Below are 26,644 nucleotides of genomic sequence, written 5' to 3'. Positions count from 1 at the left end.
AGACACCACCGAAAAGATTCTCTTCCGCCAAACGTCTAAGGTCCTTCACTTAATCCGAAAGTTACAGCGTGAAAAGGAAAAAAAACCCGGACACCCCCGCCCGAGCCCCATCCACCCTCCCGGAATTTAAAAGAAAGGGAGAAAGAAGGAACCCCTCCTCCCGTAAAGCGGTACCTAAAAATGGGGAAAGAGGTAAAAAAGGGGGCGAGAAAGGGAGAGATAGAGAGGATCTGGGGATGGGAGTGTGTGTATGTGTGTGAGAGAGAGAGCGAGAGAGTGAGAGAGGGAGAGGAAGAGAGGGAGAGGAAGAGGCAGGCAGAGAGGGAGAGCGAGAGCGAAATATCAAAGATTGTGCAAGATCAGCCTGGAAAGATAATCGATACTCGACCTAAATTTAACACAAACTACTCAATAAAAGTTAAAGAAAAAACTTACTTTCCATTTCCCCTCGCAGTTCTTACTGGATCTTCGCCTCTCTGTTTTGTTTTGCTTTATTTACTTAACAGCTGATCACATCCAAGTAAACGACAGAAGGTTCATTAAAAAATAAAAAAAATAATCCTCCAACTTTATTGGGTGGAAATAAAAATGATTGAGCAAGAAGTGGGGGGCATGGAGCGGTCCTTTGGGGTCCGGGAGTTGTTAAAGCATGTGGCGACCGCGGTCTCGCTGTTTGGTTGTGAAGGGGTTGGGAAAAGGAGGAAAGGAAATGAAAATCCGATATGTCTTTATTCTGCTAATTATTATCGTTTTAGCCCTGTTTAAAAAAATGGCTGATTAAGTTGAGTGCGCATGTCTTTGTGTGTCTATTCCCGATATGCACTCTGGGAATGAGAGGGGGGGGGAGAGAGAAAGAGAGAAGAGAGCGAGCGAGCGAGCGAGAGAGAGAGAGGTGTAATTAGTGAGGTGATCAACATTCTCCAGACTGCAAATGACGCGCAGCCCGGACTTACTGCCGCTGCTGCTGGGGGCTCGTAGGGGCTGCGGGAGCCACACCACTGGCCCTAAAGCAGAGCGGGCAGCAGGGAAGCAGCTCGTGGACACAAACACAAGTCTGCAAACTTCATTAGTAACACAGACACACACACAGACACACAAAGTAGATGGCTGGGGAAAATTAAAGAGAGAGAGAAGAGGCAGAGGGGAAGGAAAGAAGATTTGCTGTTCATAACTGCTCAGGAATGTGAAAAGATATGGGTGCAAATTAATTATTCCTCCCACCAGGGAAGTTCTTTCTCTCTCTCTCTCCTCTCTCCCCCCCTTCCTTTTTTTTTTAAGGAAGAAAATATGCCTGGGATAATGAATGTGGAATGCGCCTCTGTATGGAAAGAGAGTGAGTCTGAGATCGGAAAATTCTGCTCTTATAGCCATAGAGAATCATTTACATATTATTGTGGATTTATTTGCACACACATATTGTGCATACGGTGACATTATATATCTCTGCATCTGTAGCTCATGTATACACATATGACATATGCATTATTGCATATACACATGACAGTTTAATCTCCCTGGTGTAACTGGTCCAACAACTCAACAAAAGTAAGTTTATAATAACAAACAGGATTATTATTTTTAGTGTAATAGAAGTAGTAAATAGGTTTTTAAAAAACAAATGCTATTCCAGCAGAACTACCTGCCTTTTCCCTATGGAAGCAAAAAAAGAGAGGGTCTATATTTCTCCTTAGGTTTACCAGAGATACTGCTTGATATGAAAAGGAAGAGTTGTATTGGTCTATAGACAATAATCCACCGACACCATTATAAATAGAAATCTCCTAGAAATCTTCCCTTGCAAGGGACGGAAAGCAATCACTTCTCATTTGAAAATCTAATTATCTTAACCTAATACTACAGATGTGATGTGAATATGAGTGACACTTTCATTAAAATATAATTAACCAAAAGTAGGAATCCAGATACTTTTAAATACCCCCTAGTGAAGATTAAAAATCATGTCTATTAAAAGAGCATCCAAACACACCACAGGGACACCTACTCCCCCTCCCCCAACATTATAGAAATGGAAAGGCCAGAAAAGATCAGTAACTAAGACTTAAATATAAAGGATATTTACAATCCCAAAGACCCTGCGCAGGTGAACCATAACCTTCCTGCTGACGTGCCTTTGAAGTTCCTGATTCCTGGGATACACGTCAAAACCTTGTCTTAGGCCTTAAGCACTAAATACCAACAGAAAGGTTTAACACAATCCTCCATAAAAACAAGGTATAAATATGCATCTTTTAGGGGCCTTAAACCGTCCGATCTAGAGAAACATTTGGCAAATCCTGGAGCTAATACTAAGAGGGAAATATCCACCTGATGATGAATGAAGGGCCTGCCAGGAAAGACACTGTATAGGCCAGAGATAGGGAGACGCAGTAAAAAAACACAGATGTTTTAAGGTCATGGTGAAGGTCCCTTAGACTTGAGAGGAGGGGGAAATGCCCACATAGAAGTCCAGTTCTCCGTGGGTAACCAAAACATAGTGAAACTTCGTAGAAACTGAGTGGAAAGTAACCACAGCCAGCAAATTTCAAGATCTGAGCCCAATGATTAATGTCAAAGGCTTTTGGAGAGTAACTTGTTTTCGCTCGAGAGTTATACCTACTCATCAATGAAATAAAAAAGGAAACAGTAGGTACTTGGGCATGTTTTGTGTGCGTATCAGAAAGCTGAGTTTCAAAAGAAGGGATAGTCTGTATCGTTGTTTGCAGAGAGGGACCAGCGATATTAACAATGACTAAAATGAAATTTCCCAAACCCGTTCAGTAAGATCGGGGAACTTAGGACAGAAAGAGGTCTCTTTGGCTCTTATTGAAGCGGAAGGGCAGTCTAAGCTAGCAGAATGCATTGGCCATTCAAAGACATGTCTGAAGGATGGCAGTCCATTTCCTAGCCCTGGAGACAATTAAATCCAGTCTGATGAAGAAACACCTGAGCACAATGCCTCTCGTTCAAATTCAAGTGAAGAAACAGATACAGTTTACGTAGCAGGAGCATAAGGAAACGAAGAGCAAGGTGTTGCAAAAATCCTTGTTTTATATATTTCTACTTATTTTGATTTTTAAGCAAGGCTGCTAGAAGCTCCGAAGGTCTGTTGACAACACAAGGCATTTTTGATGCACATTTTCTCCTTCCCTCCTTTCGTAGAATGATTGTAGTTTCTTTTTAACAGTGGCAGTTTCCAGCTAAAGGAACAAAGGGGGATGCGAGCAGAAATTGAGGAAGGATAGTCCACTTTCTTCAGGTTTCTTCTAGTACTGTTTATTCCTAGCTAACGTTTTTGTTTCGCCTACCCCACCCCTTCACCTCTGTTTCATCTTTGTGTTCTCAGCCCCTATTCCCCCCCCCCCTAAAATACTAGCTATCTGGATGGAAAAGGCACTCCGGGATGTTAACAGTTTAGAAGAAACCCGGGGATAGCCACGTAGCTAGGAAAAAAAATCGAAGGAGGTTAATTCCGAGAGGCAGCAGCAGGTTGGATGGCGGCGGGGTGTGTGTGTGTGTGTGTGTGATAAGAGCGGAGGGCGGCTCTGGCAGGAGCACCCCGGGGGCTGGTGGGCTGGCTGGCTGGCTGTTTCAAGAGGGTTCCCCCAGAAGCTCGGCCACAGCTGCAAGCTACTTCCCCTTCCCTGACTGGCTCGTTCCTCCTCTTGCTCGCTCAGCTAATCGCCCCCAAGACCTATGCCTCACCTCTCCAGCTCCTTCCCTCCCCCCCCCAACCCAGTCCCTCGAGCAGCCCTCTCAGGCATACTTATCCTCAGGGCAACCCACCCAGGTACTGGGGGTTCCTTTCCTCAAGGGGTGCGGTGGGGTGGGAGAGAAAGAATTATCATTTTCCGAGAGACATAGATAAGAGAGAGAATGAGAGATCGTGGTAATGATGCTCTCTCCATTCACACGCGGGGGATGGGTATGCCCCGTCTCAGATGCCAGCCCCAAGGAGTTGAAGAAGCAACTTCCTGGACGCGGGTTTCAGAGCCAGCTCTGGCCACTCACCCTATCAGACAAAGACGGTGCCAAGGGCAGCTGACAGACTTTTGCTCCGAGTCGCCTTGCCTTCGCCCCAACCGGCGCTGAGGACGCACCCGGGCCAGGAGAAGGATATACATAATTACAACCTCCTCTCTTTTTAATAACCCGACATAATTCCCTAATAAACGGCCCGCCTCCCCCTCCCCCCTCCAGCCCAAGGGAAAGAGGATCCGTGCCTTTTGAAAGCGCTCCCTAAGTCTATAGATGAGCTCAGTTTGAAACGAGGTATTACAAGATCTCCGTGTTAGAGACCCCTTTATCTGAGCTACAGACACTTTCAGATCCCGAGACCCCCCTCCTCCTCCTGCCTTTTTGTTGTCTCTCCTCCTCCCGGGGCTATTTGACAAAGGCAGTATGTTAACTAACATTTTTTTGTTTAACTCAGCAACTTCGTTTCAAAACACGCTTTAAAAAAAACCTGAGAGCAATCTTCGGGACCTTTTGGGGGTGGAGGGGAAGTTGACACGAGGGGCGAAACCACAAGGATTGTCAGTCTAAGAAAGAAAAACGCCCCCGAACTCTGCAGATTCTTTAGTCAGATTAGGGGAAATGACAGCTCTTTTTTTTGCTTTGTTTTCTTTTTGAAAGAAAAAAACACCCAACAACAACACGTAACCATATACATTTAATATAACTGTCCATTTCCCAGCCCGTTCTACGACGGCAGTTATCTCTGTTACGCCACGACGCGAAGGGGAAAAAGAAGGGAGGTTGCGATCAGATCCGGCCAGGCCACGCATCCCGATGAAATCGTGCCTGCCATCGGAATTCCAGCCCCTGACTGGCCTTTTGGGGTGGTGAAGGTGGTGGCTTGAGCTGCGCAAAAAGAAAAAAAGATTCAACCCCCACCCCGTCCCCGACGCTACCAGAAATCAAAGCTGCTCTTGCTAGCATTTCCTCCTTCTCCTCGGGAGCCCTTAGACAACAGCTCTCTGCTCAGCTGCTCTCTGGAGCAGGTCGCGGGCTTTAAATACCCTGAACCTGAGCTTCTTGGCTTGGATGGGAAAGGGAAACGCGGGCGCACACACGCGCGTACACACACACACAAACACACAAACACAGACACACAAACCCTCGCCCAGACACACGCACTGCGAAAGGTGGGCGAAGGAGCCGGGCGCCCTCTGGGCTTTTAGAGGTCAGAGCTTTGACACTGCTTTGACCTCCCTTTCCCCTGGCGGCAACCGCCCTCGTGTTTATCAACAAAAACAGCCCAGGAGGACTAGACCCAAACAATAGCAATTCGCCAACTTCACAGACACTTCGCGAGCTCTTATGCAAATCCTGGAGAACGATCCAACGCTTGGCCAAAGAACCCCTTCCTTTCCCCACGGCGCCACAAGCCCCTCCAGAAAGCCCGAGAGCCTCTTCCCGGCACAGTGGCAGAGCCAAGGGAAACGTTTTTGTCTTCTCTTCGGAGAAGGGTGGCGGGGACGGGGGTGTATGGAGAGGGGGGTGGGAGAGAAAGAGGGAAAGAGAGAGAAGCGGGAAGGAAGCGAGACCCCCAACTCCAACGATCGAATCAGAAAAAGAACAAACAATAACAAAAGCCAATAAAATTACCCACCTTAGCGCACAGACAAGAAAGTAAGTTTATACCTAGATCCAACAGTTCACAGTGCCCATAAAACAGGAATCCTTCTGGTGTTAAAGACAATATGCTAAACTACCTCTGCGGCAAACGGTGATTATAAAATGCCCAGGAAAAAGTTGTTTTCGCCCAAGGAGCCAAGTTTTCAAAAGAAAACGTGTAGATTTTACAACTAAATAAAAGCCACCACCTCTGTGTTGTCCGTAAAAACTACACATAAATTAAAAGTACCGTTAAAAGAAAGCCTCCAGCAAGCAACATCTGATCCGACTTACCGAAAAAAAGAGGGTAATTTAAACCACATTTAATTATAAAAAGCAGTAAGCGAAAAGTAAATCAATCAATGCTTTCTCTCAAAAATGTTGTCCGCCAAGGTATAGAAATGACAATTCTTATAGTCCTGCATTAAAGGCTAACTGAAACTCTACTCTTCAGGAACTGATTATGGGAGGGGGGATGCAAAGCAAGGGGGGGAAATGAGGGACACACACACAAAAACAAGCCTCTAACGATTTTCAGTTTTTTGTTTAAAATTGATGACGATCAGAAAAGCCTGATGACAAAGTTAAAGAAAATATACCTTAAGAGGAAAAAGCCCATCTCCTTTTCTTCTTTGTCTATCAGTCTCCAGTTAAAGCATATGGAAAATGTTTTCAAAATGCCTAGATTTGGCACATTGTCATTGCAAAGAGAGGAGCGCAGTGATGCTGTTATAGAAAATGGGAAATAAATTCAGGATTGGGTGCTGCCTCCTTCAATGCGGATTTATCTAAGTTTAATTTAATATTCTGCAATCACTGTATGATCGCATATAATTCACCAAGATTTTAAAGGGCTTTGCGTAAATACATGGACTATGGGCACCAAGTCATCTAACCAGATTAGTTCTTTTTCATTTGTGTTTTTTTTTCTCATTAGATGCACTTTAAACTGCAAGTGCAAATAATAAAAAGGATAGAATAATAGGGTTTGGGTAAGCAAGCGATTAGAAAAACCACTGGCTTTAGTAAAATCATTCAAAACATAAAATCAAAAAGCACAAAACGGCTGTTTGTAAAACACTAAACCTTTAATCGATTTATTGGCATCCTGATCGATTAGATAAACGGAAATCTATACCAAACATAAAGGCATTTAAAACATTTCCCTCTCATTTCTAAACAAAACTTTTCTTTTCGGCAGAAAAAAATCTTATCAAACGACTAACAGGAAATTCTTCAGATATCAAATTACGATAATAAAATTATTTCCACATGGAAAGGGATAATGACAATGATGATAGTAATTATAATAATGAATAATTCAACAGCCCTTTGACATATATAGAAAACCTGATTCAGAACAGCTCTTGAGAGGACCTAGATTTAGGGGGGAAAACATTTTATTAAGAGAAATTGACTTAAAAACTGACATTTTCAACTAGACTGACAATTTAGGGGGAACTGCTAAAGTTATGCTAATTTCTCCCTCTATCAAAAGAAACCCTGACCAGTGTTCACAGAAAGCTTTGCCCTTTCAATCGAGTTACTATCTATTAGTAAAAATAAATATGTAAATATACCAGCCCCATCTGAATTACAGGAACAAATTTGTGCCTGCGTGGTAGACTGCAAGGAGGTGGTTAAGACTGAAAGGGGGGCGCTTTGCCCCTTAATAATCCATTTATGTAGTCCATATCGCGCTTTCCAGATCTCAGGGAAAAAATTGCAAGCCATAATATATTTTACTATTTAGGTAAAAGAAAAAGAGGGGGGTGGATTGCAATCCGGGGCAATGCAGCAATCAGAGCTTGTGGCATTCTGGCTGCGTGAAGAGGAAGTGTTGCTGTAACGGGTATTATGTTTATTTGATAAAGAAAATCAATGAAAGTGGCTGTAAAGTAGTTAGTGAGGCGTGTGTTTGGGACTCGGGTTGAATAGTGACTCCAGCGGGCTGGTCGATCAGCTCTAAGAGCTCTGGAAATCTACCCTAACCCTCTGCCTGAGCTCTTCTCTCTCTCTCTCTCTCTCTCTCTCTCTCTCTCTCTCTCTCTCTCTCTCTCTCTCTCTCTCTCTCTCTCTCTCTCTCTCTCTCTCTCTCTCTCTCTCTCACACGCACACTCGCTGCTGCACCTTCTCCAGTCCAGGGGACTCCTCTCTGACAGTCTCCTCCCTCTATCCCTCCCTCCTTCGGTCTCTCCCGTACCAATTTCCCGATGGCATCACTATCATCCCTCTCCACCCCCACCCCTCCCACCCCCCGTGCTGGGGTTGCAGCCTTCCTCTTACCCCACCGATTCCTTTCATTATCTTGCCTCCCCCACCGCATCCGCCCTCCCTTTCCTCTGACTTCTCAGCTTCGGCTAGCTAGGATGTTCAGAGACCCTCCCGGCTGAAGGGCTGCACGCCCCCCTCCCCTCCACCTCCAAGTTCTTGTTCTGCCCAGCCTCGGGGGTGGGTGGGGTGAATCCTGGAGGCTCGGCAGAGGCTTGTGTTGGCAGCCAAGGATTTATTTTTAAATGCCAGGGGTGACCAGCCTTTAGAAGTAATCACAGGGTACTTTTCTACATGTGCAGAGTGCCTCTGTCACCACGAAGAAAACACAGCAAGCCCCACGCCCTTCGGATCGGGGGGCAGAGTTACTATGGCAGAAGGCACGGACTTTCAGGAACCTCTCATTTTAGAAACTAAACACACACGTACACACGCGCGCGCACACACACCCTGCAACGAATAGCATCCCTGACGCCACTATCCTAAACATGATTTCCTTGAAAGTCAACTCCACCGCGTTCAATCGGATTCCTTTCCAAGAAAGCATGGCCAAGCCTTCCTTTCTTGAAGCCAACTGTGAATATAATCTTCCAACCTTTTTGACCAATCCAAACTACCAACGATCCACAAAATATATAAGCCTATGCACCAGCCAATTAAAGCAGCTCGTCCCCATGGGGACCGTCTAATCCCGCAATGTCACCGGCGTTTAAATCAATTTGTCGCCCAAGCCGGCCAAATTTTTACTTGGAAGCAAGTCCCACTGAGTTCCATGGGATTTCCTTCTGGCTGCATGTCGCAATGTACAGTACTGTATTGCAATATATTCTAAAAGAAAAAAAATGTATCGGCCGAGAATGAAATCCCTTGGAGATCACTGAAGTTTGGCGCTTGCGATCCCAGCCTGTTTAGGATGAGGTTTGGAGCTGTAATTCTGCACTCACACACGGCTGCGAGTTTACTTCGGAGTAAACGTCCGGGCTGCAAGTGCCACGGAAAGCCACTCGGTCTGCTCATAGGAGATGGATGGTTTGGGGGACAAATATAGCCCTGGAGGTCGTCTGAGGTTCATTAGTTCCTTTCAGTAGCACCTTAGAGACCAACTAAGGTTGTCACTGGTATGAGCTTTCGTGTGCATGCACACTTCTTCAGATACCATGCACACGAAAGCTCATACCAGTGACAAACTTAGTTGGTCTCTAAGGTGCTACTGGAAGGGATTTTTTTTATTTTGTTTCGACTACGGCAGACCAACACGGCTACCTTTACCTGTAGCTAACTACCGGTAGTTCCTTTCAGTATCTGTCCTTCGCAGGAGGGGAGAAGCGTTCAAAAACTTGCGTGTGCTTCCTCCCCGCCCCATAGTCTTCTATGCTTTGAATATAGGATCCCCTCCTCAGATATATAATTCCCGTGTGTTTAAATCTGGTTATCCATTAAAAAAATAAAGTATCTCCCTGTCTTTCAGCTCCCCAAAGCCCGTACTAAAATAGAGCCTGTAAAACTCGCGGTCTGTATAGTCGGTTTCCACACTTAGGGTTTGGGTTAGGAACCCATTATCTAGGTTCCCTTATCGCCATCCTAATAATAATAATAATAATAATAATAATAATAATAATAATAATAATAATAATAATGGAAGGGGGAGGGCCTCTGGTGTGGTCAGTTGTGACAACATGGCAGCTCTGAGAGAGAGGCGCTTCAGTTCGTAGCTTTTTTTGTGAGGCTAGGCTTTCGTTACTTACCCCCCTATTCCTCCTCTTTCTCGGGGGCTTATTTCTGCCAACACACACACACACACACACCGTGGCGTCCTCTTTGACAAAGGACAGCGCCGCCTTCTCCCTTCAACTCCTGCTGCCATTTCCCGCTCTCGTCGCCCTCCCAGCCGCCATTGGCTGAATTGGGCAAGGGCCGAGAAACCGAGGTTATGGCAGCCCCGAAGCCAACCTATCAAAACTCGCGCCGAGGGTGACGCGCCCAAGTGCGCGAGGGCCTCAAAAAATGGCCGCCTCGCTCCTTTCTATTGCTTAGCTTCCTCCGAGTCCTGCCCCCCCCCCCCGGCCAATGTTCGCTTTCCTCTGCTTTTCCTTTCCTTTAGAAGAGGGAAAGCTGCAAAGAGATGGGGATAGGTAGTCAGAGGAGGTGACAGAGGCCTTGTGTGCTCCTGTTGTGCCTTTCAGGGCTGAGTTCAACTTTTGGAGCCTTATGTATGGCTGATAACTAGGTTAAAATAAATAAACGGCTTAGTGGTGGGGGTTTTTTGTGGGTTTTTTTTTTTAACCAAACAAGCGGTATGTAAATTTTTGCTGAATGAAAATTGGAAGTTGGTCAATAGACACCTAAAATGTAAAGTTGCCAATAGGGAGGCACCAAAAGTTTGGTGCATGTGAAGTGAGCAAAATATGCAAGTCAGGATGCAGGTGATGAGTTTGGCAGGATGGATAGTGAAAACTCAGTAGCATATTAACTCAGTAGCAAGTGCCACTATGTCCATTGGGACATACTCTGATGTGATTTTGCATAGGACTGTAGCCCCCACGACGTGTGTCCTTTCAGTATAAGGCAGGGCAGTACAGTGCACCTCCTGAAGCAGTGCTAAATGCTCAGAGGATGCGCTCACCTTTTATAGCCTCCTTGTGCAAGGTAACTGAGCACCCCAATGATGCTGCTGGGGCATAGTCAAGTAGCATGGGGCGCGAGTGGGGAGGGCAACTGGACCTGCCCCTGTGTGGCCATTCTTTATGGCAAAGACAGCCATTCTGTGAGGCGCATATGCTCGAACAACCATCCTCTATCCTAAGAGCACATGGCTTCCCCCCACCCAAGAACCCTGGGGACTGCAGTTTGATAAGGATGCTGGGAACTGTAGCTTGGTGTTTTCAGACCACTTCTACCAGACTTCTAGAATGTATGTGTGTTTCTGTGTCCCTTTCTCTGTGTCTTCACTCTTAAAAGAATGTTTCCACCAATCTCTTCCACTGTGTGACCTTTCAGGCTGAGAGAGCCTACTGCAGATAACCATCTATACAACAAGCAGGGTTGCAAGGGCAACAGAAAAGTTCTCAGGGGCTTCTCTTCACTCAACTGTGGAATGAGGTTAACTTGTAAAGGTTTAGATAAAGGTTGTGCCAAAACCTTCCCCCTCCCCCATCACCTGGTCTCGTTTATAGTGTACCATTGTCCTTAGGACTCATGCATGTAATGCGCAATTTGCCACATTAAAACATATCCTCCCCCCCCAATATTTTTTATTTTTGTTGCTGCCTTAATGGTAGGGTTCTTATTTTTAAACATTTAAAAACATTACTTTTAAACGTTATCTTACTTTTAAATATTGTTTTTGAACAGCCCAGCTTTCAGGATGGGTTGGGCTACCATTAACCAAATTAAAGAGGTGGCAGGAACACCAGTGGTTCCAAGATTCAATGCATTCCCATTGTTCCTGTTTAATATAATGCAGCAATAATATAACAAAGCAAGGAAGCTTTATAACTTCATCACAAGAGGGTGTTTGAGCATATGCAGAGTGCATTAGCTTCTGTACTGAGCAACAAGCAAAGTCAGCAAAAACAAAAGCCGTCCAACCTATGTTTATGAGGCTGGAGTTCGCAAATAATGTGAGTTACGTATGCTATAGCCTCTGCATCAATCAGGTTAGAACTTAACCTCTTTAGTACTGTATACTAATTCTGTATAAATGCCACTTGTTTACTGAGTATCAAATTTGTATATCATAGTAGCATATATTACTTATTTGTCTCATTTCTTGCTTTGGAATTCAATCTCATCAGATGTGAGATGGAGAATTGTATGATACTCGGTAGATTGTTTCAATAGCAATCAAAGCTACTGGGAGTGGGTTAAGGATTATTCCTATAGGCTCTCCAATCCCTTAATTGGAGTGGCAAGTGGAGTTTATGGCAGTAGTCCTAAACACACTTACTTGACAGTAAGTTCTGTTTAATTTAATAGGACTTACTTTTGAATAGATTTTTGAATAGATTGATAGCCCTGTAAAATTAGAATCCTAAACGAATATTAGTAAGGAGTATGTGCCATTGAACACAGTGAAAGTGACCTCTTGCATTGTAAAAGAGAAAACAAATGCTATACTGAACAGAGCAATTTTAGTTTGTCACACCATTGCTTCATGCCCTTAACTCTCCATAGAGAGCAACCTATAGGGTATATGTGATCCATATTACCGTGTAAGCAAGTGTATTTGCAATTTTAGCTGTTTTTAAGCTGCAATCCTATGTACGCTTATCTGCAAATAAGCTCCAATAAATAGTCTGGAAGTTATTTCTGAGCTGTTTTATACTGGGTTAGCCTGTCCATATAGCCCAGTACGGCATACTCTGGCTGGCAGAGGGTCTCAGAGAAAAGGTGTTCCACATCATCTGCTACACAGTTCCTTTAAATGGAGATGGCAGAAATTGAACTTGACACTTTGTGCTCTATCACTGAACTACAATCACTTCCCCATGGTTAGAATTGCACTGCTAGTCTTGTTCAGTTCAATGGAGCCAATTACTTGATTCTGCAAAATATGAGTAAGCACTATACTAGGGTCCCAGTGAAGGAGCAAGAATTCCACAAGTCTACTTCCACTGGTTCTTGGATCCATTCTCCAGAGCATCCTTGTACCCACTGCACAGGAATGGCAATGACATTGCTGTATTTACTGTAGCCTTTGCAGCTGACCCATTGACTGTGCTGAGATGAAGAGAGTCAGTGCTACAGAGTCCTAAGGTTTACTGCAAGGCTGTGCACAACTGCAGTTTTCCATAATCAACAAAAGCTTTAAATGGGCAGCACAACAATGCAGAATAGAATGCAGTTTTAGCTGCAGTAGTGCAAGCAACTGTGTCCATTGCAGCTAAAGCTGTGGGATACGCTGTAGCTCGCTTTATGCAATGCCATTTTCAGTAGTTTGCAAATGGTGCTGAAAGTCATTTAAATCCTGATAGCCAGAAATCATGCCTTGGCTGGTTGACAGTAACAACATGCCCCCATGATTGCGTCTGCAAGTGCAGTTCATTGGGTTTTCGTGGCCTATTCTAGGTTCCAAATATAGAACAGGGGAATGGTGTCTCACATTAAATGGCTTATGTGTTGTTTTCTGATGTTGCTGGAGCACTCCTTTGAAATTGATGGAGAAATAACCTTGATTAATTATTTCCGGATTTCATGGCAACATCTTCACTGTTTTTAGTATGAATGTGTGTGTGTGTGTGTGTGTTTTAAGTTTGCAACCATTTTTTTTTAATTCTAGAAATAGTTTTGTGAAGCAAATATAGCATGGCTTGTAACTGGCTGTTCAGGCAAGTAACTATTCAGCTTCTGACCAAAGAGATGCAACCCAATGGTAATCTAGGAATAGGTTCATATAAATTTGTGTTAGCTAATCCAGATAATCCTACCTTCTTTCAGTCCTGTCCCCGCTCCAAAATGCTAAAACAATTATTGTTTACTATTTTTTAGCTGGATTCCTCTGTAATCTTTGGAATTTTATTCATTTTATGCATTCTCCAGGGAAGAATTATATTTTTTCTCTTCCCCTGAAATAATTCACAATATATATGTGGGCACATGTGAAAAGAAACATTTAAAAAGAGTGAAAATAAGAAGCCTCTCATCAGGTTTATAATACCACTTCATTTCTTTCCTTTATTTGAAGTCCAGTATAGAAATGTCTTTTGAACAATAACAACAAAATGCACAGTAATATTGATGGCTAAATTATATGACACCCCTCACCCCTGAAATTGTTGCTCACCTACATCCAGAGACAATTCACAAATTGTCTGAATGAAGGCATACCCAGTTATAAATTCACATGGGATTAAGAGAGGATTTCAATTTATATAAAAAGAGATAGGAAAACCTGTTCATATATCCAAATTCACACCTGAGGGTAACACACTTTACAGCAACAGATACCTTACAGATTTTTCTTCCTTATACATTCTTTCTGAAGGAACATGATACCATGTCGGTACCAGACAGTATACATTTAGTCTTGATGCTCATTTTAGTCTTATACCAAATACTTTTCTCAGTTACAGAACTATAGCAACATTATGAATAGGAAGGGGGGAGAGAAATATTTTAATATTTTATGGTACATAACCAAAGTATTTGATATAAAGAATTTAAATGATTGTAGCAGATGTTTTTTTAAAGCAAGTTTGCTTGGAATAATCACTTTACAATTAAAAATAGCTGGAATTTTAATTTTAAATTCAAGTGAGCTAAAAGTCTTATTTGAAGAATTTAGGCATATTAAAACACTGAATTAAAATTTATTGTAAAATGCCAACATGTTGTGAAAGATAGTCATGAGAAATATATTTGTTGCAGGTGGGGACGGGGTGCTGTATAAGTTATTTGATATGCTAAAAGGTTATTTTAAACCTGTTATACATTTTATTAGAGAAGAAGGTGAATATTTGGTTTCTTTTGTTTGAAAAACCTCTTACTAAGGAATTGTCTATTGAAAATATCAGTGAAGTATTTAAAACAATGTGAAAATATTGAACATATTTAGAATATTTAAAATTTATGATAATTTATCAGATGGATTAATATGTAGCAAACTTTAAATTACATATAAAAGCAGTTAGTATATATTATTTGAAAATAAATGCATGTATGAATATTTATACTACCTGTACTATTATATCACCTTTCAATGAATTTTCTTCTTCATGTCACTGATAGAAATGCAAAAGAGAACATAGCACTTCACCCTCTTCAAAGCTAGTCACTTCATAGTCATCACTTTTAGAAAACCAAGCCTTTCTAGAAAATTTAGGAATCATCTATATCCATCCATCTGTCTATATGTTTCATTGGATATGACACTCTTCTTCAAGTCTAAATTTGTGAATATGGGTAACATGAAAACACGAGCAGATAAACTAAAATCAATTTTAAACAAATCTCTTAGAGGTAGTGCTTCAAAACACAGGATTTTTCCTATTACTGTATCTGTAACATAGGTTTCATATTTTGTTAAGTGCAGTTAAAATATGTTTTAATGGAAGTTTTGATATTGCTACCAAGCAGTTATTTTTAACAGTGCATTGCCATGCATCTTTAGGGGATAATGCATCCTTGGGCTTTATGCACTATTATCAGTATGCATGTCATTGTATCTTATATGCTGCAATGTTGTCTCTAGTATGTTTCCAATTTTTGCACAGATAGTACTTATTTTCGTAGTAATCTATATAACGATAGCAATAGAATTCAAATATCCTTTAATGCAGAACTCTCCAAAACATTAATATTAGGAGTTCCTTGTTCATCTACAACAGGATGGATATGGTGTTTATAGAGTTCATTCTTGACCTTACCTGAGTAAGTACTTTAACTTAAAGTATGAGATGCACCTAGAGGGGTAATACATTGAGTTTAATAGGAAGACAGTTAATAACCTTTTTTCATCCTCATGCACTATCAATCATGGCTGTCACCAGTCTGCTGAATCAAAGCAAAAGTGTTCTTCACAGATGACTGATTAGAAACGCAAAATCACAAGATCCATCTTCATGGTCACTTTTATTATAGTCATTTTTAAACTGACAGCAACCTGCTCAGTTTCAGCAGCACAAATAGTGTCACTCAGTGCAGCTAAGCATGAGAAGATGTTGGTTGAATTATACTTAAAAATAATTAGACCCAAAGCCTTTTGTAGAAGCAAGGAACAGCTCCATCTCCATCTTTTCATCCTCAAACATAAGTATACATTTTAATCCTAAAAGTATTTCCATTCTTGTGATTTTACTTAATAGATTTTTCATTATAATTTGGCAATCCAAGCGTACATGTTTCTTTTCTTTTTAAAAAAGATACATATCTTTTGGAGCTCGGTCCTCAATTCACCCCTTTTGTTGTTCTGACCACATGACACCCTCCACAAATCCTTGCAGTGACTTCCTGTCTATTCCAAAATTCTGCAAACCAAAGCCTCCTCATCCTTATTTTCAAAGCCTTCTATTGTCTTTCCTACCCATATTTATTTGCCCTCATATCACAATATATGCCTACCTATGATCTTTGCTTCTCTTGCTGAGATGTTCTCAGACACCTGAAAACATCATTTGGAGTTAAATTACTTGATACATTCTTCCTTGTTGCCCTTTATATTTGAATATGCCTTCCAGAACCCCTGAGAGCATAGAAAGCTGCTCCAAACTAAGTGAGACCATTGGTTCATCAAGCCCAGTATTTAGTCTGACTGGCAGCGACTCTTCAGAAAGGACTTTTCCCCAACCCTACCCAGGGACACCAAGGCCTAAACCTATGACTTTCTACATGCAAAGCAATTGCCCTACTACTGAGCAATTTGTGATGCTTCCTTCCCTCCCCTTGTCAGAATTAATCTTTTCCATAACGTCTTTGGCAGAATCCCCATACACATAAATTCACACAAATCAACAGCGTATATATTCTTTCCTTATTAAACCTCAGCTTCATTATGCTCTCCTATTGCCTCTCATGTGTCAAATTTTAGATGGTAGGTTCCTTGGGACAGAGACCTAAACTCCTGTTTTACTCTGTGAAACTCCATAAATATTAAGGGCTTCTGCTGCTGCTGCTGCTTCTTTTGTGAGCAGATAAGATTTAGATAGGTAGTTAAATTGCCAGTAGTGCAGCACAGTATGATGAAGTCTCAGTTCTAAGGCAGCATTCTTCATACACCAGCCACATTCATCTCACACTGTTAAAGATCAACCCGTATCATGTGAAAAACAAGACAAAGGTGAATGATGTCTCATCCCAAAGGTTCCACCACAGCATGAAGAATAATAGGAAAACCATGTGGCTAGTCCAAGGACGTCACCCATTTGCAAGCTACAAGTGAAGGCAAACCCAACATTATACCTGTAGTACAATGGCTGAGGGTATGTTGGTGCAGTTCTCAGGATATTGCTACATGCAGTACTCAATAGACTCATGTCACATAGCTGCATAAAATGTACACATTTTAATTCATATGCATTTAGGCTCCTGAGGAGATGAAGATGATAGGTGATTGGGACCCCATCAGCTCTGCACTTTATAGAGCACCCAACCCCCCCTGTGAGCAAAGAAAATCAAATTCAGTTAAAAGAAAAAAAGGGAGGGACTAAGGCAAAATACCTGGAGTTCATCACAAAAGACGAGGGTGCCGACCCTGTCAGCTATCCCCTAACAATGCATGTTTATGACCAGAGCATAAGAGTTGAGTCTACCAAGTTTTGCTGCCATGATGCTGCATTGACACAAGGAGTTTATAAAGGAACAATTCTTGATAGAATTCAAATATTTGCTCTTGCATCTGTTACAATAAAGTTCTTCAAATGACTAATTTTCATTTCAGACTTTATAGTACCTTAAGCATCATTATCAGATTAGAAGTGAACATCATTTTTCTTTTTAAAAATGGGTAGTATCCAGTTGTTCCCCTATTGCTGTTACTCCAGGGAAGGTGCTAATGGAGGAAGAGGAGGGCAGAAGATTTTAGCTGATTCCCCATTCCACTGTAGCTCCCAGTACCATCTAAAATCTGTTCTCGGGGGTTCCCCAATCTCCCAGAACAGATTGTAGGAGGCTATCATGGCTGCAAGGGGGAAATAAGCAAAAATCACAATTCCTGTGTTAGCAAATGGCTTCAGCTGGAGCAAATGTTTTTGCGCTTGCACAAGGATACCAACTCGATACATCCCATTATCTTTAAAGTACAATGCTAAATTGTTGTGATGTCCAGTTTTTGAAGAAATTTTTACAAAACTAACTAGACAGTTAAATAGAATCACTTAAGAAAAGATGGCTATACTTCAGATTATTTAAAGTGATTATCATTTGAAGGTTTCTTTACATAGCTGCAAATACTGTATCACCAAAATTGGAATGGATGAACATTACGTTTTGCTTGGCTTAAAATGGAAACATTTGTAATTTTACAATGCTACCTGTGTTCCATTATTTAAAGTTACAATTCAGTCAAGAGCACCACACGCTCATTTTATTGAAATCAAGGTGCAGGTGCAGCATTTGCAAGTTTAGGATGGTATCTAATACTGTCCTCTCTATTGACAGAAGGCCTCCACTAGCAGAAAGTGAGGACAGGCAATTTTTGCCTCTTTGCCCTCCCCCCTGCCCTGGAATCTACTCTGGTGGGTTCCTGAATTCTCTGAAGTAGATTCACAGTGTGGGGACTGACAAGTGGCTGCAGGGGGACACAGTAATAAGCAAAAATTAATAATGCCTTAACCCTTTCATCTGAAGGATGTCACCTATTAGTGGAGGGGTAGTATTGGACACTGCCCTTAGTGTCAAATCTATTATAAGCAATAGCATTTAAGACCAGTTATCGGATTATTATTTTTACTCAGATACTTTCAGCCTAGAATATATTAATATCTGCTCATGCTTTAAATTAATTAAATTACTCTTTATTAAAGGATACTTACTGATGGATTCCCAAAGAGTGATCTTATGGAACATGAAGTGTTTCCATCCATGAAACTAAGCACCTGGTTCTATCGTGGGCGAAGTACCTGGACATGAGGCTATCAGTGTCTGAGAGCCCCACATATTTTGTATCCTACAAACATACTAATCCAAGAATTAATTGCATCTTCATTTAATCCAGTGCCGTTTAAACATTTTAACAGACTGTTATGTAGCTCTCAAGCATTCGTTCTTGCAAATCCAGAATGGAATACTGGAATAACATCTCTACAGTATTGGAATTTTGTTGTTATGAGGAGTCATAGGGCTCAGTGCCCTACATCCTTACCGTTTATTTGAACATTTGTTTGCTGGGGATGGAATCAGACTATTGGCCCAACGAAGTCGTGTTAGGCAGAATTAAAATATCAGCCAGTTTAATTATGTAAATTATGTAAATGGTATAAAAGGAGTTTACTCCCACTGAACCACAGCTCATGCCAACTACTTAAATTCAGTATAGAGACATTCCAAGGTATATGTTGAGCTCACATATGTACACAAGTTAAGCCCATTCACTACTGTAAGCATAGAAATGACATGTGCACCTTGGAGCAATTGCAGAGTTCTGTATTGGGTAGGGTTGCCATATTTTATTTTATTTTTATTTTTGCCAAAGACAGGGAAAAAAATGTCTTTTTGCTTGTATGTGATTTCTTCCTAAAATGATTTAAAAGGGGGAGGGGAACGCTACATAGCATCAGTATTCATTCAAACTTTTAAAAAAGAAATCAAAACACTAAAATCAATATTTGTATGTTTAAATATTTCCTTGAATAGTATTTGTTTTGGTTGGATTGAAATGCTAAGCCCATTCAAGGCAAGCTTTCATCCTGTTGATAGGTACTACTTGTGTGTGTTGAAATAGCTGTCACAGAGAGTCAACACATGATGTACATTTCAAATGACCAAACTATCATGTAATAGTTGTCAACAGCATGTAAAAAAACAAACAAACAAAAACCTGGCAGTGTGAATCCCTTTTAGTTCTCGCACAATTCACAAAACTGAATTTCATAAGTAGTAATTCTCTTTTAGCTGTCAGACCCACTTCAGTATAAATATTCACAAGTATCAGCATTTCAAATGTCCTTTTCTATACTTCCATGCATCAAAATCGAATACTTCCCCTGATAAGTGTGCACACATACTTTCATAAAGGCACACTAATCCCATTATGTGTAAAATGTCAGCCTGTATGCATATTCCCTCCCGACCAAAGTTCCACTGCCCATTTTTGAAAGTTAACTGCTAGTTTCCAGAGGAATTGTCAACCCTAAATCCCTGGTGAAGCAGTTTTCAGTTTCACCATTGGCTCCTTATACCACCATTTGGCCCCCGTTCGGAAAATTTATGGTGACCCGTCAAACAGTGGTCTGGAGACATGATAGAGCAACGAGAAGACTTCATTTCTATGTATTGTGAACACCCCCCCCCCAAAATCACATCTCTGGCTAAAAGGGCTGCATGAATTGGCCCTTGGGTTTATACAAAATTGTCTTACATTAACTGCTGCAGCAAGTGTATCTTTAAGTAGATCTACATTAGTTTCAAAGCTCATGGGCAGGAGAGCCTTGGGATTTTTCCTGTATAACAGGGGGAAAATACCATCTCTTTTCACTTAACAGATCCAAAATCAATAAGATAATATATTCTAGTACAGTGGTACCTCGGTTTATGAACTTAATCTGTCCTGGAAGTCCATTCTTAAACCGAAACTGTTCTTAAACTGAGGCGCGCTTTCCCTAATGAGGCCTCCCAACGCCGGTGCCCTTCCATTGTTCGGATTCCATTCTTAGACCAAGGGAAAGTTCTCAAACACTATTTCTAGTTTTGCAGAGTTTATAAACCAAATCATTCTTAAACTGGACTGTTCTTAAACCAAGGTACCACTGTATTCTTACTAATTTTGACTGAAATCCTGTACATACTTACTTGGGAGTAAGCCCCCCTGACCACAGTGAGACTGCATGGAAACATGCACAGAATTGAATGGTTCGTATATTTTCCTCAGGGATGAAAATGACTCTATCAAATTCTTTCATTTAGCATTTGTTCCTTTGTCCTCTTTCTGTATGCATGTACGTACATTAGTATAAACACAATAATGGCATGTACTATGTGTAACCATGGGCTAGCATAATATCCTAAGGATACAATCCTCACCATGCTTACCTGGAAGTAAGTGCTACTGAAATCAAGGAAACTTGCTTCCAAGTAAACAAGTTGGAGATTGTGCTGTAAAACTGAGTCATTCCAACTGGCACAGAACCCGTGAATTCTTGAGGGTTATATTGACATTTGTACCAGATATATTATTACTTCAGAAAGGCAATTACAGTTCCTTTAATAGCTTCACCCTATTCACTTCACTGTATGAACATCTATGGAGACTGATTAAAGAAAGCAGGAAACTATTTATACTTCTCTATACCTAATTTGGCTTTAGATATATCATAAACAGTGTGATGTTTTTCTCAGTGGATTCTTACCTTAAGAATATAAATGGTATTTAATAATATGGTTTTTTGGAACTTGGCTACATTAATGGGAGAGGTTTAGACTTTCTGTTCTATTTTCTTGTGAAAAATTGACACACTAATGCTGACTGACACCTGTCTAAATCATAGATACACATATCTGAGATTAAATTTGTAAGCATTAACAAAAAAACAACCCAGTAAGCTAAGAAAGCTAACAGCATTCTGCTAATAAACAACACCAATGATGGTATCTTGATAATACAGGAACTGCTGGTGGAAATCTCCTGCAATTTAGGCAATTTTCCTTCTTCAAATATATATTAGAAACCTAACATTAAAACAAGAAAATTAGGTAAACTTGTTTCTAATTTATCTAACGATAATGGTAAATGTAAAAAAAGCAACAACCTAGCAACTTGATCTGAAGCATTAGCCCTTAGAAAACATTTGATTTTATGGAGGTAATATGGTATTTCCCCCTCTAAATAAAGAAAAGATATATATAGTTTTGTTTTTTAAAAAGAAATCCCTCCCAATAGTGTGAAACATTTTCAAAACCCAGTTCCTTCCTTTCTTGAGTAGTCCCACATAGGCAGAGTTTAAGTACAGTACACCATAACTCAATGTTGCTTTTATTGAGAAGCAAATGCATATAGCTAACAATATTTTTTTTGCATTAAATCATCTTATGGTAAAAAATAAGCATGATAATATTGATAGACATTTTAATCATTACAGAAAAAGTTAAATCTTATATAAAGTTAAAGTTATGCGTTGTTCCTTACTTGTAAAAAGCCAACATTTGCTGATATATAATTTTTTAAAAAGCAATACCTCATGCCCATTTATAGTTTTAAAAAATGTGTTCTCATATGGCACATCAAACATATAATATATAATTGGCTTATTACTATGGGTATGCTCCAGCCATATTAAGCAGTGTTGAGTACCACTGGTTTCAATAGGAAACATTCACAGCTTGTGCTGAACTCTCCAGTTGAAACCAGTGGGGATTAAAATTCATTAATTATGATTGGATTGTGCTCTTTGTGTTTCCTTTGCTACTATTACAGTAGCACAGTGCAAAATTACTTTAAGGATGCAATCCTATACCCACCTGCCTAGGAGTAAGTCCCACTGAACTCAGTAGGACTTACTTCTGAGCAGGAATGCATAGGATTGCTCTGTAGTTGTATTTTACCATTCCATAGATTTTTTTTAAAAAAAATATTGATATTAAGAATTGAAAATGAAATTGCAATTGAAGAAATATTTAATATACAGATAGAGGCATATACATTAAGCAGAAGAATATAATAATAATTAAAAATAAAAATAAGGAAAGCTACCTACATGAATGGACCAAGTAGCATCGGGAAATTTTTTGCATCCAGTTGTATATTTACACTTACATATTTTAGATTCATGGAAAATAGACTTCAGCCCTGTGAAGTAGCTTACACATATGCAGCAGCAGCAGCCACAAGCACAATAAATTCCTATATCACACCTGCCTTTTTGCTGCTTCAGTATGTAGTTACTTCGGTCCTGCCTGCATATTTTCCCCTTTTCATATGTGAATTGTTGTCGGTTGAATATTAGAGGAAAAGGCTATTCTCTGAGTCTCAGGAAGCTGTGTGTGTGTGTGTATGGGTATCCATAAGGAATGCTAGGCTGGTCATCTTTCCACATATCTCTGTTAACTGGGATCCTTCGCTAAGCTCTTTAGAGGGAATAAAACGCACATTATTTAAACAGCCAAACACCTTTGCCAGGTATTCCACCGCTTCCCCACCCCTGGAGTTTGTTACATTCATAACTTAACTCTGCCAAAAAGGGATTGCTGGAACACATTTAAAATCAATATTTAAGACACAGCTTGCAAGTATCCTCAAAAAGAGTTTATTTTCTTTGTTCTGCAGATTCCCAAACTCCCCATCCTTCCTTGAAAATAGAACACACTGGTGATTTTGACATCTTGTGCACATTGGTGGGGTTTTCCCCCCTTTTAAAAATATTACATGGAACAGGATATGTGTAGAATCCCTCTATAAATAATGACCATAAGATACATTTGCATTTCAAAATTATAATAGTAGCACTTTTTCACTGCTGTTCAGAATAGTGTACAATTCAGTGAAAGTAAATTGTTAAATGCACCATAGCCTTTTTCAAAATGTTACAAATATTATAACAATATTTAATTTGATTGCATAAGGGACAATTATTTTTATATGAACTGTGGTACTTTTCTGACAAATACAGTTATTATTGCAATACTATTTTGATAAAAAGGGGGGGGGAGGATAAGCTGGAAACAAACCCACACTTAAAATAATATAGCTTTGGGACACAAAAGGAAATATGTTCATCTGCAGCCCTTGTCCTTATAATAGAGCAGGTTTGATGCTGCAGTATTTATTTTCATATATAACCTTTACATTTTGTCTGTGCTGAATGAATCTGGGCCTTATTTTCATTTTCATGAAACACTAAGATTTGCCGCTTGGTATAGTATTCCCTCTATAATGCATCTTAGTTTAATTCACTCTTAGTGGAACAACAAGGCTCACTCTGGAGAGCTCCTTACAACATAATTTAGCCGGACCTTTTCTTAGTAAAGGTTTTCTGGTTTTCATTTTCACTTCATATTCTCAAATAAAAGATCCTTTGTTGTCTACCATTTGATTGGACTTAATGAAAAACACTCCATTTTAACCTAACAGTATTTCCCTTTGAATTTATTATATTTAAGGACACTGTCAAAAATCAAGCATTTAATCTCAGGTTTTTATACTTAAAATTATATTACTATCATATGGCTCAGCAAGGTGATGTAAAAAGGGCACCGAGGAGATTTAAACCAAAAGTCGAGTAAAGAAACAAAACAAAACCTCACCTCATTTTAATATGAAACTAAATACTATGGCTAATGTGCAGATTGGGTATGGTCGTTGACTTTAAAGACTAACATGTGACAGGGTGCCAACAGCTGAATTGTGCCGTATTGACTAAACGAGGTTCACTGATTTGTATTGAGGCTAATATCTTCTTTAAACAATTCCGTGTAAATTGTGCGTATAAAGTCATTGGAAGCTGTTTCTCAGGACAGCATCCCCGGCTCGGTACCTGCTGGAGTGAGGAAGATAATCAATAGAGAGAAATAGAGCTGAGCATGAGACTAGGAAGCTTCAGAGCAGTTAGTGCTGATAAAAGTAGATGGTGTCAATATTTGGGAATAACACAACTCTAGGATAACAGACAAAAGAGAAGTGCATATGTTGGAGAGTGTTCAAACAGGGGCAGAATTAATGCACAAGTGCAGCTGTTGCCCCAGGCTGCAAAAGACATTATTTATTCCAGGTATTGTTAAATTCCTGCTGAAACACCAAGGCTCAGGATAGTATATTAAAAATTCTATCTCCACCAATAAGGAAGCAGGATGGTGTGTGTGTGTGTGTGTGTGTGTGTGTGTGTGTGTGTGTGTGTGTGTGTGTTTAGACTCTGCCTAAGCTATGAACCAGTTGCCAAAGTCAAAGCATCTCAAGATCTGAGTCTTGAACTAATAAAACAAAGAATCCCAGAAAGCTGTTTTGTGAAAGAAAAGTCCCTAGTTAACTTTCTTTTGGGGAAATGAACGTTTGCAAACTTGGTAGACACAAGGCAGAAGTTGACTCTATACCTTTCAGTGTTGATCCTTGGCTCTTGGCCGTTACCGCTTTTTCATGTAAATATTATTTCAAACAGACAAAATGGATTCTCCTGCAGAATCATAACACCATGAATTCTTTTAACCCTGGTCTCCTCGTTGGTACTGAAGTAACGGTATATTTCTACTAATTTAATAGTGGAAATCAGTTTTCCTCTTGCTGTCAGGTGATGAATTTTTGTTCTTCTGTGCTGATCTTTCTGTTGATGTATTATGACATAGTCTGTCAACATGAACAGATATGTGAAGGGGAGATTGGATGACTGAGACATACAACCTGAAAAAGGCTGCACTTGAATTTTAAACATGGATATCATGTTAGGATACAGAAAGTAGGAATGTACGCAGTAAAGAATGCTATTATTTTGATGTAATTTAGGCAAAAGCAAAACAGGTGGGCTATGACACACTTCTAAAAGCAGAATGGATGAGGTAATCCCGAACATCAGGCATAAAAAGCTCTCCAATATAAGTTAATAGCTACTTAAAATCAGTATTTGTGAAACACATCCATGTACAGAGAAAATTAAGTCATGCATATATGATGATTGTTAAGCATAGCTATTTACAAACAAATAATTTTATAATGTGAATCATTCTGTTGTCACATATGGTTTTATTATTTGGTGTTAGATCTGGATTACATCAAGTAGGTGATTACTGTGTCAGCTAGAAAGGTCAAGTTCCATACCTTTTATTTTGAGCCGCCATTAAGCCTTTTTATAAAGACACATATGCCTGTACTCTGTCTGTGTATGCTTGTGTACGTGCATGATCTCTTCCCCACCCCCCTTGACAACACACACACACACACACACACACACACACACACACACACTCTCTCTTTCATTTCAGGTTAACCTGTCCTATAGAAGCAGGCTGCATGAATAAAAAACACAGTATCTCAACAGCTACTATTTTTCTAAGATGTACAATATGTGTTCTGAAAACAGTAATTATTTTTATTATGAATACCACTAAAAATGGAACGAAATATCAAACACTAAACCTAAAAGCATTCAAGAGAAAACAGTATTTGCACCGAAAAGCCATAAAACCTTTATAATCTTTCACAAATACAATTTTGATCAGGTTACTGAAGGTTTTCTCTCTCTCTTTCTGTTCCACATATACCAACTTTTCTTCTAAAATTACTGGGAAGTAAAAGATCCTGCCTTCCTGCACATCTGTAAAGAAGGCTTTATTTTAAATAAAGCCTGTATCTTTATTTGTAAGACAAAGTTAAGCATTTTTTTAAAGACCTACCCTTCAACTAATTTGTTAATCTTGTGCTACTTTTAGCATTTGTCACACATATAGACCAGGAAATTGGCTCCATCTCATTCTAGTTCTGTGTTGAATTAAAAACCTCTCCTGAAAAGAAGAGCATGATGTGAAGAAAGAATAAATTTAGGCCTTTCTTTAGTAATGCACATATATTTCCATACATTTCACATCCTAAGGGAGCCCACAAATGCATTCAATAAATACAAAACTATAAACTATACATCCAAGAGAAGTGATTCCTCATATTCAAAATTCTTTATATGGGCACAGCTTTGAACAGATTAAAACTCGAAGAGAATCTACAGGAATATTTGGAAAGACCCAAAGCATGATATCTTAGGGTTACCCATTTATAGGTATTATATGAAAGTGCTAGATGGCTTAGATCAAAAGAAATTAATGGGTGGAACCTTAAAACTGACAAAATGCTACTTATGTCTTGTCCAACTAGTTCTACCTTAAATATCCAGGGGAGGGGAGACCATATAGATAGCCATTTATGTGGAAGGGTTGGCTATTTTCACCATCTATATTAAGGTCAGCAAAAAGAGCAGTTTATGGGTGAAGGGCAATAATAAAGAGCTAGACTTTAAACATGATTAGTTGATGTCTATTAAAGTTCTGTTACAATGAAATATATACCCCAGGTGAAGAAAATTACCTACATCTCCTAGGATGATAGCCTTACTGGATGTGTATTTTACCATATATTTAGAATATTTGTGATTTTTTACTTCATTCTGTGAAAACAGTGCACTGCAATAGATTTATG

The 26,644-nt window shown here is 40.0% G+C and overlaps 1 protein-coding gene and 1 long non-coding RNA gene across 7 annotated transcripts in view; one reads left to right on the top strand and one right to left on the bottom strand.

Annotated features, from left to right (window-relative positions):
• ZFHX4 (zinc finger homeobox 4) overlaps window positions 1-1,186 on the bottom strand; it is a 178,464-nt gene extending 177,278 nt beyond the window's left edge. For all 5 annotated transcript variants that reach the window (XM_035125407.3, XM_035125411.3, XM_035125413.3 and 2 more), the window contains exon 1: window positions 436-1,186. The gene's annotated coding sequence lies outside the window, so the exon portion shown is untranslated. The remainder of the gene's footprint in view (window positions 1-435) is intronic.
• LOC118090079 (uncharacterized) overlaps window positions 1-26,644 on the top strand; it is a 39,032-nt gene that overhangs the window by 1,183 nt on the left and 11,205 nt on the right. The gene's annotated exons all lie outside the window — the stretch shown is intronic.

Source organism: Zootoca vivipara, chromosome 8, assembly GCF_965207765.1.
Source record: "Zootoca vivipara chromosome 8, rZooViv2.hap1.1, whole genome shotgun sequence".
Taxonomy (NCBI): Eukaryota; Metazoa; Chordata; class Lepidosauria; order Squamata; family Lacertidae; genus Zootoca; species Zootoca vivipara.
This window is presented reverse-complemented; position numbering and strand designations above follow the sequence as displayed.